Source organism: Staurois parvus, unplaced genomic scaffold, assembly GCF_062004578.1.
Source record: "Staurois parvus isolate SC_StPar_1 unplaced genomic scaffold, SC_StPar_1.0 ptg000059l, whole genome shotgun sequence".
Classification (NCBI taxonomy): Eukaryota; Metazoa; Chordata; class Amphibia; order Anura; family Ranidae; genus Staurois; species Staurois parvus.
This window is the reverse complement of record NW_028317855.1, coordinates 6,202,003-6,216,258: the sequence shown is the minus strand read 5'-3', so window position 1 is coordinate 6,216,258 and position 14,256 is coordinate 6,202,003. Positions and strand designations below refer to the sequence as shown.

General features: G+C 45.7%; 1 long non-coding RNA gene across 1 annotated transcript in view; it reads left to right on the top strand.

Moving 5' to 3' along the window:
• Nucleotides 1-14,256, top strand: part of LOC149469798 (uncharacterized) — a 41,624-nt gene that overhangs the window by 7,820 nt on the left and 19,548 nt on the right. Inside the window, exon 2 of the long non-coding RNA XR_016311502.1 lies at nt 7,794-7,940. This is a non-coding gene — a long non-coding RNA (uncharacterized LOC149469798). The remainder of the gene's footprint in view (nt 1-7,793; nt 7,941-14,256) is intronic.

Sequence of the window (14,256 nt, the reverse complement as noted above, 5' to 3'; positions counted from 1 at the left end):
GGTTACAAATTTAGAGTTACAGAGGTCTGATGCTAGAATTATTGCTCTTGCTCTGACGTTCGTGCAATACCTCACATGTGTGGTGCGATTGCCGTTTTATGCATGTGTTTGGTAAGGGACCAATGCGCATGTTCACCTTTGCACGCGAGGATGGGGGGGCACTTTACATTTTTTATTTATTTATTGGTGGGACACTGGTACACTGACAGATTTTTTTGTGCACTTGTACACTGTTATGACAGATGTTGATTGTCCACCGGCAGACACCGACAGATGTTGATGTTGCAATGGAACACTATTGCAGATGTTTTTGTGAACTGGTACACTGTGACAGATGTTGATGTGACACTGGTATACTGTGACAGACGTTGATTGGAAACTATTACACTGTGACAGATGTTGATGTGACACTGGTATACTGTGACAGACGTTGATTGGAAACTATTACACTGTGACAGATGTTTTGTGCACTGGTACACTGGTACAGATGTTGATGTGACACTTGGATGGTGGACAGATGGTGCTTGGTGTACTGTGTGTGGATGGCTTTAATCTGTGTGATCTCTGTATAGCTGCACGCTAAAATCATCAGAAAGCTGTCAGCACCCCCCCCCCCCCTTCCCAGGCACTTAGCTTTCAGTGAGCTCAGTGGCAAAAACTGACAGAAAGAGAGAGACGTGTCTCTATTTACACATGATCGGGAGAGCCAATCACAGCTCCCAGGCCCCGATCTGTGATTTGCTGTGTCTGAGGGACACAGCCATCACAGGATCGTGCCACTGCACGGCCCACGTTCTGACAGGATAGTCAGGAATGTCCACTCAAGATGGGACAGCTCCCACATGGTCATTTATGTGCAGTGACCAGGAGAGAAGCAGTTAAATTAATTTTTCAGTTTGTCAGTAAAAAATGTGCTCCGTCAGTAAATTTTCCATGTTTTGTCAGTAATAAATGCTGCAGGAGGTTGGAAATGCTGCTCCAGCTCTATCCTCTCTTCATGACTGCATGACTGGACCCCTGAACTACTGCTCTTCCCAACTAACATAGGTGTCCTTTTATCATGCAATGTAATTATAATGTAATAGACTGGTGCTCAGTTCTCCAGCATTCTCGAGAAGACAGTTCTCCTCTGAATGCATTTTTATGAAGCGGTGTAGATCACTTCTCCAAATGAAGGGAGAAGAGATCAACAAACGCTTTCAACGCTGGAAAATGGCTGCTTTTACTATAATCTTGCGAGATTACAGTAAGAGATCAGTCAGACACCTACTAAGCAGCGGTAATTTATCGCTGCTTCATTTGCGGTTCTTCCGATTCTTCAGCTCTTCTTGAGCTGGAGAATCTGGAGGGAGAACACAGATCGCCAGTAACGGGCTGAGATCGCTCCTTCATATCTTGGCCTCGCCGGCTCTTCTCCACCTTCAAATCCCTGCTCTCCACCCCCCCCCCACCTCCACTCAGTACCTCACTCACCGCCCACAAGATTGCCAGTCATTTCCATAACAAGATTGACGCAATCCGTAAGGACATAATCAACTTACAATCTACCTCTCCACCCAGCCTCCCGCCCTCCTCCAACCCCACAACCCTCCCCTCCCCTGACCTCATAACCGCACTACCCCCCCTATACCCAATGCCCCACACACCATCACCTCCCCAACACTCCGCTCCTTCAGCCCACCCACCCCTGAGGAGGTCTCTATGGTCTTCGCTGAAGCCCGCCTCACCACCTGCCCCCTGGACCCTATCCCCTCCCAGCTCCTCCAGTCACCACCCCCCTCAATCATACGCTCCCTCACCCACATCTTCAATATCTCCCTCTCCACTGGCACTTTCCCCTCCCCTCTAAAACACGCACACATCACCACCATACTCAAAAAACCCTCCCTCGACCCCACTGACCTTAACAACCTTAGACCCATCTCCCTGCTGCCCTTCACTTCCAAGCTCCTTAAGCACCTGGCCTACAATCGCCTAAGCGCTCACCTCATTGACAACAACCTCCTCGACCCCCTACAGTCTGGCTTCCGTCCCCTACACTCCACCGAAACTGCCCTACTTAAAATCACCAACGACCTGCTAACTGCCAAAGCTAATGGCCACTATTCTGTCCTCCTGCTCCTTGACCTCTCCGCGGCCTTCGACACCGTTGACCACCCTCTCCTCCTTGCTAAACTGCACTCCCTTGGCATCAGGGACGCTGCTCTCTCCTGGATCTCCTCCTACCTTTCTCAACGCTCCTTCAGAGTCACCTATAACAATGCCACCTCCCCCTCTCTCCCCCTCTCTGTTGGAGTCCCCCAGGGCTCTGTCCTCGGACCCCTCCTCTTCTCCATCTACACCTCTTCCCTTGGCAAACTAATACACTCCCACAGTTTCAACTATCACCTCTATGCCGACGACACACAAATTTACCTCTCCACCCCACACCTCACCCCCTCACTCTCCACCTGCATCGCCCACTTCCTAAATGACATATCAGACTGGATGTCGCTCCATTTCCTCAAACTTAACCTGTCCAAAACTGAGCTCCTGGTCTTCCCCCCCCCATCCTCTCCATCACTACTAACCACGCCACCATCACTCCCACCCCACTTGCCAAGGTCCTGGGTGTCACCCTTGACTCCCACCTCTCCTTCCTACCCCACGTCCAAGTGCTCTCAAGATCATGCAGGCTCCACCTCCGCAACATCTCCAGGATACGTACATTCCTCACCCCAGACACTACCAAACTACTCGTGCACTCCCTCGTCATCTCACGCCTGGACTACTGCAACTCCCTCCTCACCGGCCTACCCAAACAAATGCTAACCCCACTCCAGTCGATCTTGAACTCGGCGGCGAGACTCATTCACCTCACTAACTGCTCCACATCCGCAACCTCTGCCAATCACTTCACTGGCTCCCGATTGCCCAACGCATCAAATTCAGACTACTAACCCTAACCTACAAAGCCATCCACAATGCTGCCCCAACCTACTTAACCGACCTGATACCCAAATACTACCCTACCCGTGCCCTTCGCTCCTCTCAGGACCTCCTAATCTCTAGCTCCCTGATCTCCTCCTCCCACGCCCGACTGCAAGACTTCTCCAGGACCTCCCCCATCCTCTGGAATTCCCTACCCCAATCCATCAGACTGTCACCCACCCTCACCACCTTCAGGCGCACCCTGAAGACCCACCTCTTCAGGGAGGCCCACCCCTCCCCCACCTAACATCTGACCTCCACTCCTCCCACCACCTCATCCCCCACAGCCACTTCCTCCTGTACCACTTTCCCCTCCCTCCTAGATTGTAAGCTCGAAAGAGCAGGGCCCTCGAACCCCTTGTGTATCGCACTGTCTGTGTCTTGTCTCATGTCTTGTCCCCCTGCCTTTGTACAGCGCTGAGTAAACCCTTTGGCGCTATATAAATACTGTATAATAATAATAATCTGTGTGCTGAGATGATCAGCGGAGAACATGTTCTGCGCTGATCATCTCTGTTTCCTAAACCACTAATGATCGGAGATCAGCAATGATCCTCAGGATCGCCGCTGATCTCTGTTTCATAAAAGGACACCATAGTGAGGAAACTGGACTTTCAAAACTCATGAGTACATTTTACTTTCTAAACTCAAACTTACAAAGGCTATGAGTGTTGCCTTTGGCATCACGTAACTGGCATGAATGTAGAACAAGGTATAGTTCTTCCTTACATAAGTCAACACAAAACATGCCTCCTTTCAGCTCTAGAAAGACTGGTTCCACACCTGTTGCAGTAATCCTACAAAATACTGCACTGTTTGACTGAAATTGTTGATTAAATGCCAGTGGCATCACTAGGGTTGGTGTCACCTGGTGTGATAAACATGGTGCCACCCCTCCCCGCAAGATATTTCCCCTTTGCCTACCACTGTGCTCTGTCCTGCCGCTGTGGAGTGACAGCAGGAGCAGGACAGAGCAGTAGACACTGAACAGGCTAGAGCATCAGGTCTAGCCTGTCACAATACCCTACAGGGCACCGGGCAGGCTAGTTTCAGGCTTGATGATGTCCAAGGCAGCTATCAGAAATTTTAAGACCCTTTATACAGCTTTAGGCCTGGACCCCCACAGGCCTGACAATCAACATATCCTAGGGCCGTCCCACTGGTCGTCCCACTGAAAACACCCACTTGCCATCAGTACACGCACCTTTATTTTAACACTCTTACAACTTAATATATAACAATGAAAAATGTATTCCAAGCCATCAGTGCCTTCAAGATATAACAGTAAGGAATTGTTTTTTGGACAAATAGCAGCAAAGAGAGGCCTCATATATTCAGCAAAGAGACAGCCCAAACCAGCAAAGAGACAGCTACATTCATCAAAGAGACATCCCAATCCAGCAAAGAGACAGCTACATACAGCCAAGAGACAGCTACATACAGCCAAGAGAGCCCAATCCAGCAAAGAGACAGCCCAATCCAGCAAAGAGACAGCTACATATAGCAAGGAGACAGCCCAATCCAGCAAAAAGACATCCCAATCCAGCATAGAGATGACCCAATCCAGAAAAAAGACAGCCCAACCCAGCAAAGAGACAGCTACATATAGCAAGGAGACAACCCAATCCAGCAAAAAGACAGCCCAATCCAGCATAGAGATGACCCAATCCAGCAAAAAGACAGCCCAACCCAGCAAAGAGACAGCTACATATAGCCAAGCGACAGCCCAATCCAGCAAAGAGACAGCTACATAGAGTGAAGAGACATCCAAATCCAGCAAAGAGTTGGCTCAATACAGCAAACACATCCCAATCCAGCAAAGAGATGACTACATATAGCAAAGAGACAGCCCAATCCAGCATAGAGACAGTCCAATACAGCGAATAGACAGCCCAATCCAGAGAAGAGACAGCCCAATCCAGCAAAGAGACAACTACATATAGCAAAGGGATGGCCCAATCCAGCAAAGAGATGGCCCAATCCAGTAAAGAGACAGCTACATATAGCAAAGAGACATCCCAATCCAGCTAAGAGACAGCCCAGTCCAGCAAAGAGACTGCTATATGTAGCTGTCTCTTTGCTGGACTGGGCTGTCTCTTAGCTGGATTGGGATGTCTCTTTGCTATATGTAGCTGTCTCTTTGCTGGATTGGGCCGTCTCTTTGCTGGATTGGGCCATCCCTTTGCTATATGTAGTTGTCTCTTTGCTGGATTGGGCCATCTCTTTGCTATATGTAGTTGTCTCTTTGCTGGATTGGGCTGTCTCTTCTCTGGATTGGGCTGTCTATTTGCTGTATTGGACTGTCTCTATGCTGGATAGGGCTGTCTCTTTGCTATATGTAGTCATCTCTTTGCTGGATTGGGATGTGTTTGCTGTATTGAGCCAACTCTTTGCTGGATTTGGATGTCTCTTCACTCTATGTAGCTGTCTGTTTGCTGGATTGGACTGTCTCTTCTCTGGATTGGGATGTCTCTTAGCTACATATAGCAAAGAGACATCCCAATCCAGAGAAGAGACAGTCCAATCCAGCAAAGAGACAACTACATATAGCAAAGAGATGGCCCAATCCAGCAAGGAGACACCCGAATCCAGTAAAGAGACAGCTACATATAGCAAAGAGACATCCCAATCCAGAAAAGAGACAGCCCAATCCAGCAAAGAGACAACTACATATAGCAAAGAGAAAGTTCAATCCAGCAAAGAAATGGCCCAATCCAGCAAAGAGACGGCCCAATCTAGCAAAGAGTTAGCCCAATCCAGCAAAGAGAAAGCCCAATCAAGCAAAGAGATGGCCCAGTTCAGCAAAGAGATGGCTTAATCCAGCAAAGAGACAGCTACATATAGCAAAGAGACATCCCAATCCAGCTAAGAGACAGCCCAAATCCAGCAAAGAGACAGTCGCAGGCAAGCTGACAGCAATATTATCACCTACACTCAATGAGCAGGCCGGTCCGTGAAAGTGCCTCCAGGAACACACTACCATTACACTCTCCTCTCTCTTTTTCTCTAGTCTTCTGGCCTCAGTTTGACTGTACCGTGCTCTACCATTGCTGGTCACGTGATAACCGACACCCCCCCTCCTCCTGCCAAACATAGGAAGCTGCAGGTGAATGGAGGCTCAGGAGGAGCCTGTCCATTTTACTAAATTCCTATCACCCCTCATTACTTAAAAAAATACAGCAGAGTGGGCAGCTCAGGATGGCTGCACCCCTTGCGGCCCTGATTGGTGACACCCCTCTGGAGGGTGTCACCCCCATAGCGATGCCACTGACAAATGCCATTCTTGTCATGGAGAATTAGGCAGAACCTGATGCTATTACCATAGGGTCTTCTCTAGTCTACAATTTGCTCCAAGCTTGAAAGGTGAAATGGCCACAACACCAACACCTCAGATCAGTTCTAGCCCCCTTCCCCCCCTCCCGAAGAGGAGAAGACCCATTCAATATCTGGATAATTTCCTGTTTCACAACTGCTACCTCCTGCAGCAAAAGGCCTAAAGGCAATCAAGAACCCTTTCAAATCTTTCATAGCCTTTTGGGTGTCTGTAGTATAACCCCAAGACAACCCATCCCCTTGCCAGCTGTCTTCTTTCATCTTCCTGTTTACATCCTCTATCTTCTTGCAAAATACAGTAGCTGGAAATATACATTGTCATTTGTTCTAACCTGATCTTTCAAGGCCTGTTTTGAAGATCCTACCAGAATTCCAGAAATACACTGGTTATGCATCACTTGATAAGGACTAGCCTCCGCTGCACAACCAGGTACCATTTTTTCTCCCAATGGTTCCGCATATCCAGAGGAAAGAGTGCAGTATTTATTCTGGAGCTCCACGCTATGGGTAATTTGCCATACAGACTTTGACTATTTTACTACCTTTTAATGTCATCCGGTCCCTTCTGGGTACGACTAGCGCAGCCACATGGAATCTGCTGTCCGGAGAATTGAAGTGATGCTTACTCGATAGCAGGGCTACCAAAGGAGCAGCCTGAAACATTTTCCTGTAGAAGAGTGAGCCAGTGACTACAATAACAGTGCAATGTTATTTAATATTTAATACTTGGCAATAGGGAACAATTAAGTACAGGTACAAGTGTAGAACAGGATACAGTTTTTGCTTACAGGACACTATATCAAGCATACCTTCCTTAAGCTCTTAAATTGCTGGTACCACACCTGTTGCAGAAAGTCCACAGAATACTGGACTGCTCGACTGAAGGAACATAGCAAAGGCTACTTATGTACTGGAAAAGAAGGCAGAATCTAAATCCAATACAAGTCTGGGCTTGAGGGGTGAAATCTAACTGTCGCTAACCAACAGGTACCTGTCCCTTTTTGCTTATGGTTTTGGGGTTATTGCTAAAGCAGCAACAGTGATATATATTTATTGTATTTTGCTGTTTGGGTTTTTTTTCTTTGTATATACTTCTTTGTTTTATACACTTGATCATAGCGTGGACTGAGGGTAGATGTAGATATATATACACACACACTGGCTTAACTACAGGGGTTGCAGAAGTCGCAATTGCGACCTGGCCTCTGCTCCAGAAGTTGTCCTGTTCTTTAAACTGAAAGGAGAGATTCCTCCTGTGCATCATTATGTCCTGTATTCTTGACTGAAATATTGCTGATGTGCGGCTGCCATGAAACCTCATCATAACCCATAAACCTTTACCTTAATAAAAAATGACACCAAACACATAACTTGGTTTTCAAATGGCCATAGTAGCCCTTTTATTAACAAAACCATAAATTAACATAACAAATTCTTACAACAAACTTTTTAGCAATAAAATATGTTCTAACCTTTCCTTTTTGTCTTAGGTTCCTGAAGGCCCTCTTTTTACTACCGCATCTGTTGCATCATCGGACACATTCCTATTCCAGCCCCTAGCCGCAGTTACACTGGCTCCGGGACAAATTGTTGACCATTCTGACACCCGATATCCCCAACTGCTGTCACTTCAATAGGTAAGGTATTCCCATACCGAGATGGGCCCTACCCATTGCAGTCCACATACTGTTTTTGTTCCATACTGGCCTACTTAAACCTGAGACCCTTGCCTCTGCTATAACAAAAAACCCAACCCCACCTAAAAATCCTGCATCCTACAACACCATAAACCGGTCCTTCGGAGAAAAACCTACCCCACCAGGACCCCACAGCTCCAATACCAAACGACGGGAACTGCCGGACCCATGACAGCAGCAAAATGAGAGGGCGAGTTTCTTCTCCTCAGACCAAGCTCCCACTGACCCCGACGGAACTCCTCCCTTCCACTAAGCCACATCTGCCACTCCCCACAGCACCCAGACCCACTCTCTCGACCACCAATAAGGTAAGTCTTACCATCCCCTTTTAAATTAACCAATTACAATGTCTGTCTCTAGCCTTCCCAGCCAACTCAGTCATGCAGGGCCTACACTTATGCTGCACATACAGTTCCTGACCCTTTCTTTCTACTTTTCTGAGAGAGTTAACATCCACCCCTTATTCATCCTGTCAAGAAGCCTTGTCCACTGAAATATACCGTATTATCTCCCTCTGCCCAGCCCCCTTTTCACATGCCCTGTAATGTCTTATCTATAACTGGACACAAGATGAAAAGAGAACAGGACAAGCTGCAGCTGTTTGGTGGAGGCTGAGGCCCTCAGCAGGCTCTGTAGTACAGACAGGTAAAATGTGTTAATATTGCCATTGTTCACCAGACAGCAGCACTGGGTATGTAAATAAAAAGTTGTAATATATTCTTGTAAGCGTTTTTACATTATACACTGGGGTACCTCAAGATTTTGCATACATTTAAAGGGTGCGTTGATTGAAAAAACCCTGGGATAAAAGGTGTACTCGCACTAAAAACGACAGCTGGCGGAGCTCTTTACCTGCCTGGCAGCTGTCCACTCCCAGCTGTGGTAGAGGCAGTGTGGTGTGCGATTCAGTGCATCACACGGCTTTCTTTTTTTTTTTTTTAAGTCTTGGACAAACTTTATTTGAAGTGGACAAATGTTCATTTCTTTTATGGGGCTGTACAGTGCTACTATATAGTGCCATGCAATTCTGTACAGTGTTCTGCAATAAAAGTTACATTTTAAAAAATTTAAATAAAGTACTGCAGTATGTCTGTATTTTATTGCAGCACTCTGCAGCACAGCTCCCGGCTGCATCGCAGTGTGAATGGGACACATATGAAACAATTGTTTTCTGTGAGTCCTTGCAGTGACAGGAGTTTTACAATGCAGTAAAACGTCTGTCACTACACAATGTGTGAACTAGTCTTTACACTGCGTCACTGGAAAAAAGCGCTTGGATCATCACCCTGATTGGTGATTCTGTAAACTCAGAGGGTCCAGGCCAGGGCCTGCTTACAAGCATTTTAAATAATTTGCGAGGTATATGTAAATGTGGACAATTCTCCAAAATCTTTTGAATTACCATCTCGATATAGAAGTAAAGTTCTGAAATAACTTGGAGAATCTTGGCATGCAGTGGATGTGGGGGGCCCCAGGTCAACTTTTGCATCAGGGCCCACAAGCTTCAAGTTACACCTCTGCATATATGTACAGTGCTCAGCATAAATGAGTACACCACTTTTGAAAAGTAAGATTTTAATCAATATCTCAAAGAACACAAAAACAATTTCCAAAATTTGTATAAAACTGAGTTTTATAGAACATTTGTTTAGCTCATTACATGAAAGCAAGGTTAACCACTTTCCCTTCTGAGGATTTACCCCTCTTTATGACCAGGCCATTTTTTTGCATTATGGCACTGCATTACTTTAACTGACAATTTTGCGGTAATGCAATGCTGCACCCAAATGAAATTTACCCCCCTACCTGGAAATGCAAAGTCACGTATATATATACATGATTTTGCTCACAGGTGCCGCCCTGTAGCAGTATATATGCTATAGGGCGTTCCTTAAGCGGTTAATAATATAAGATAGATTACAAAATCTTCAGTTTTACTCAAAGTAGTTGATGCAAAAATGAGTGTAGAGTTATTCACTCTGAGGTCATCACAGAGGAAAAGGGGGCACTCTTTACGTCTGGAGGAAAAGAAATTTAATCTCCAAACACGGAAAGGTTTCTTCACAGTAAGAACTGTGAAAATGTGGAATAGACTCCCTCAAGAGTTGGTTCTGGCCAGCTCAGTAGATTGCTTTAAAAAAGGCCTGGATACTTTCTTGTATACAAAGAATATTACTGGATACTAACATTTATAGGTAAAGTTGATCCAGGGAATATCTGATTGCCTCCCGAGGGGATCAGGGAGGAATTTTTTCCCTTACAGGAACAAATTAGATCACGCTTTGCTGGGTTTTTTTGCCTTCCTCTGGATCAACTGGGGGTATAGGATTATAACTTTTTTTTTTATTGGTTGAACTGGATAAACTTTTGTATTTTTTCAGCCAGACTAGCTATGTAACTATGTAACAAGTACGACTTCATCTAGTATTTTGTATGACCTCCATGATTTGTAAAAACAGCACCAAGTCTGCTGGGAATTAAATGAACAAGTTGGCGACATTATGCAACATCTTTATTTTTTTATTCTTGAAGAATGACCTCTTTTAGAGCCTGGATGCTGGATGGTGAGTGATGCTCAACTTGTTTCTTCAAAATTCCCCATAGGTGTTCGATTGAGTTCAGATCAGGAGAAATACTTGGCCACTGAATCACTTTCACCCTGTTCTTCCTCAGAAATACAACAGTGGCCTTAGATGTGTGTTTTGGATCATTGTTAGAGATGAGCGAATCGAAGTAGGCGAAGTGGAATTCGCTTCGAATATTAGAAAAATTTCAATTCTCGCCGAATCCGAAAATAAGCAGACTTCGGATGCGCGAATCGAAATTTTTCCTAAAATGGCGGCGACATGTGCGGCGACGGAGCGGGGATGTCTGGGAAGGCGCGCAGACAAGGCGCGCTGACCCATAATGCATTCATTCATGACATGTGATCGCATTAGCCAATCAGCAGCCAGCCAGCCAGCACTGTGTAATGGTCGAGCTATAAATGGCGGCCATTTTAGAATTCTCCATTTGCCTCCAGTCATTCAACAGAGGCAGACCTGGCTGTATTCAGGGAGAGAGTTAGGGACACAGAAACGTTACTTAGGGACATAGAAACGTTACTTAGGGCCACAGAAACGTTACTTAGGGCCACAGAAACGTTACTTAGGGCCACAGAAACTTTACTTAGGGACACAGAAACTTTACTTAGGGCCACAGAAACGTTACTTAGGGCCACAGAATCGTTACTTAGGGCCACAGAAACGTTACTTAGGGCCACAGAAACGTTACTTAGGGCCACAGAATTGTTACTTAGGGACAGACACAGAATTGTTACTGAGGGCCACAGAATTGTTACTGAGGGCCACAGAACTGTTACTTAGGGCCACAGAAACGTTACTTAGGGCCACAGAATTGTTACTTAGGGACAGACACAGAATTGTTACTGAGGGACACAGAATTGTTACTGAGGGCCACAGAACTGTTACTTAGGGCCACAGAAACGTTACTTAGAGCCACAGAATTGTTACTTTGGGACAGACACAGAATTGTTACTGAGGGACACAGAATTGTTACTGAGGGCCACAGAACTGTTACTTAGGGCCACAGAAACATTACTTAGGGCCACAGAATTGTTACTTAGGGACAGACACAGAATTGTTACTGAGGGACACAGAATTGTTACTGAGGGCCACAGAACTGTTACTTAGGGCCACAGAAACGTTACTTAGGGCCACAGAAACGTTACTTAGGGCCACAGAATTGTTACTTAGGGACAGACACAGAATTGTTACTGAGGGCCACAGAATTGTTACTGAGGGCCACAGAAACGTTACTTAGGGCCACAGAAACGTTACTTAGGGACACAGAATTGTTACTCAGGGACAGACACAGAATTGTTACTTAGGGACAGACACAGAATTGTTACTAAGGGACACAGAATTTTTACTGAGGGACACAGAACTGTTACTTAGGGCCACAGAAACGTTACTTAGGGCCACAGAATTGTTACTTAGGGACAGACACAGAATTGTTACTGAGGGACACAGAATTGTTACTGAGGGCCACAGAACTGTTACTTAGGGCCACAGAAACATTACTTAGGGCCACAGAATTGTTACTTAGGGACAGACACAGAATTGTTACTGAGGGACACAGAATTGTTACTGAGGGCCACAGAACTGTTACTTAGGGCCACAGAAACGTTACTTAGGGCCACAGAAACGTTACTTAGGGCCACAGAATTGTTACTTAGGGACAGACACAGAATTGTTACTGAGGGCCACAGAATTGTTACTGAGGGCCACAGAAACGTTACTTAGGGCCACAGAAACGTTACTTAGGGACACAGAATTGTTACTCAGGGACAGACACAGAATTGTTACTTAGGGACAGACACAGAATTGTTACTAAGGGACACAGAATTTTTACTGAGGGCCACAGAACTGTTACTTAGGGCCACAGAAACGTTACTTAGGGCCACAGAATTGTTACTTAGGGACAGACACAGAATTGTTACTGAGGGACACAGAATTGTTACTGAGGGCCACAGAACTGTTACTTAGGGCCACAGAAACGTTACTTAGGGCCACAGAATTGTTACTTAGGGACAGACACAGAATTGTTACTGAGGGACACAGAATTGTTACTGAGGGCCACAGAACTGTTACTTAGGGCCACAGAAACGTTACTTAGAGACACAGAATTGTTACTTAGGGACAGACACAGAATTGTTACTGAGGGACACAGAATTGTTACTGAGGGCCACAGAACTGTTACTTAGGGCCACAGAAACGTTACTTAGGGACACAGAATTGTTACTCAGGGACAGACACAGAATTGTTACTTAGGGACAGACACAGAAACGTTACTTAGGGCCACAGAAACGTTACTTAGGGCCACAGAATTGTTACTTAGGGACAGACACAGAATTGTTACTGAGGGACACAGAATTGTTACTGAGGGCCACAGAACTGTTACTTAGGGCCACAGAAACGTTACTTAGGGCCACAGAATTGTTACTTAGGGACAGACACAGAATTGTTACTGAGGGACACAGAATTGTTACTGAGGGCCACAGAACTGTTACTTAGGGCCACAGAAACGTTACTTAGGGACACAGAATTGTTACTCAGGGACAGACACAGAATTGTTACTTAGGGACAGACACAGAATTGTTACTGAGGGACACAGAATTGTTACTGAGGGCCACAGAACTGTTACTTAGGGCCACAGAAACGTTACTTAGGGCCACAGAATTGTTACTTAGGGACAGACACAGAATTGTTACTTAGGGCCACAGAAACGTTACTTAGGGCCACAGAAACGTTACTTAGGGCCACAGAATTGTTACTTAGGGACAGACACAGAATTGTTACTGAGGGCCACAGAATTGTTACTGAGGGCCACAGAACTGTTACTTAGGGCCACAGAAACGTTACTTAGGGCCACAGAATTGTTACTTAGGGACAGACACAGAATTGTTACTGAGGGACACAGAATTGTTACTGAGGGCCACAGAACTGTTACTTAGGGCCACAGAAACGTTACTTAGGGCCACAGAATTGTTACTTAGGGACAGACACAGAATTGTTACTGAGGGACACAGAATTGTTACTGAGGGCCACAGAACTGTTACTTAGGGCCACAGAAACGTTACTTAGGGCCACAGAAACGTTACTTAGGGCCACAGAATTGTTACTTAGGGACAGACACAGAATTGTTACTGAGGGACACAGAATTGTTACTGAGGGCCACAGAACTGTTACTTAGGGCCACAGAAATGTTACTTAGGGCCACAGAATTGTTACTTAGGGACAGACACAGAATTGTTACTGAGGGACACAGAATTGTTACTGAGGGCCACAGAAACGTTACTTAGGGCCACAGAAACGTTACTTAGGGACACAGAATTGTTACTCAGGGACAGACACAGAATTGTTACTTAGGGACAGACACAGAATTGTTACTAAGGGACACAGAATTTTTACTGAGGGCCACAGAACTGTTACTTAGGGCCACAGAAACGTTACTTAGGGCCACAGAATTGTTACTTAGGGACAGACACAGAATTGTTACTGAGGGACACAGAATTGTTACTGAGGGCCACAGAACTGTTACTTAGGGCCACAGAAACGTTACTTAGGGCCACAGAATTGTTACTTAGGGACAGACACAGAATTGTTACTGAGGGACACAGAATTGTTACTGAGGGCCACAGAACTGTTACTTAGGGCCACAGAAACGTTACTTAGAGACACAGAATTGTTACTTA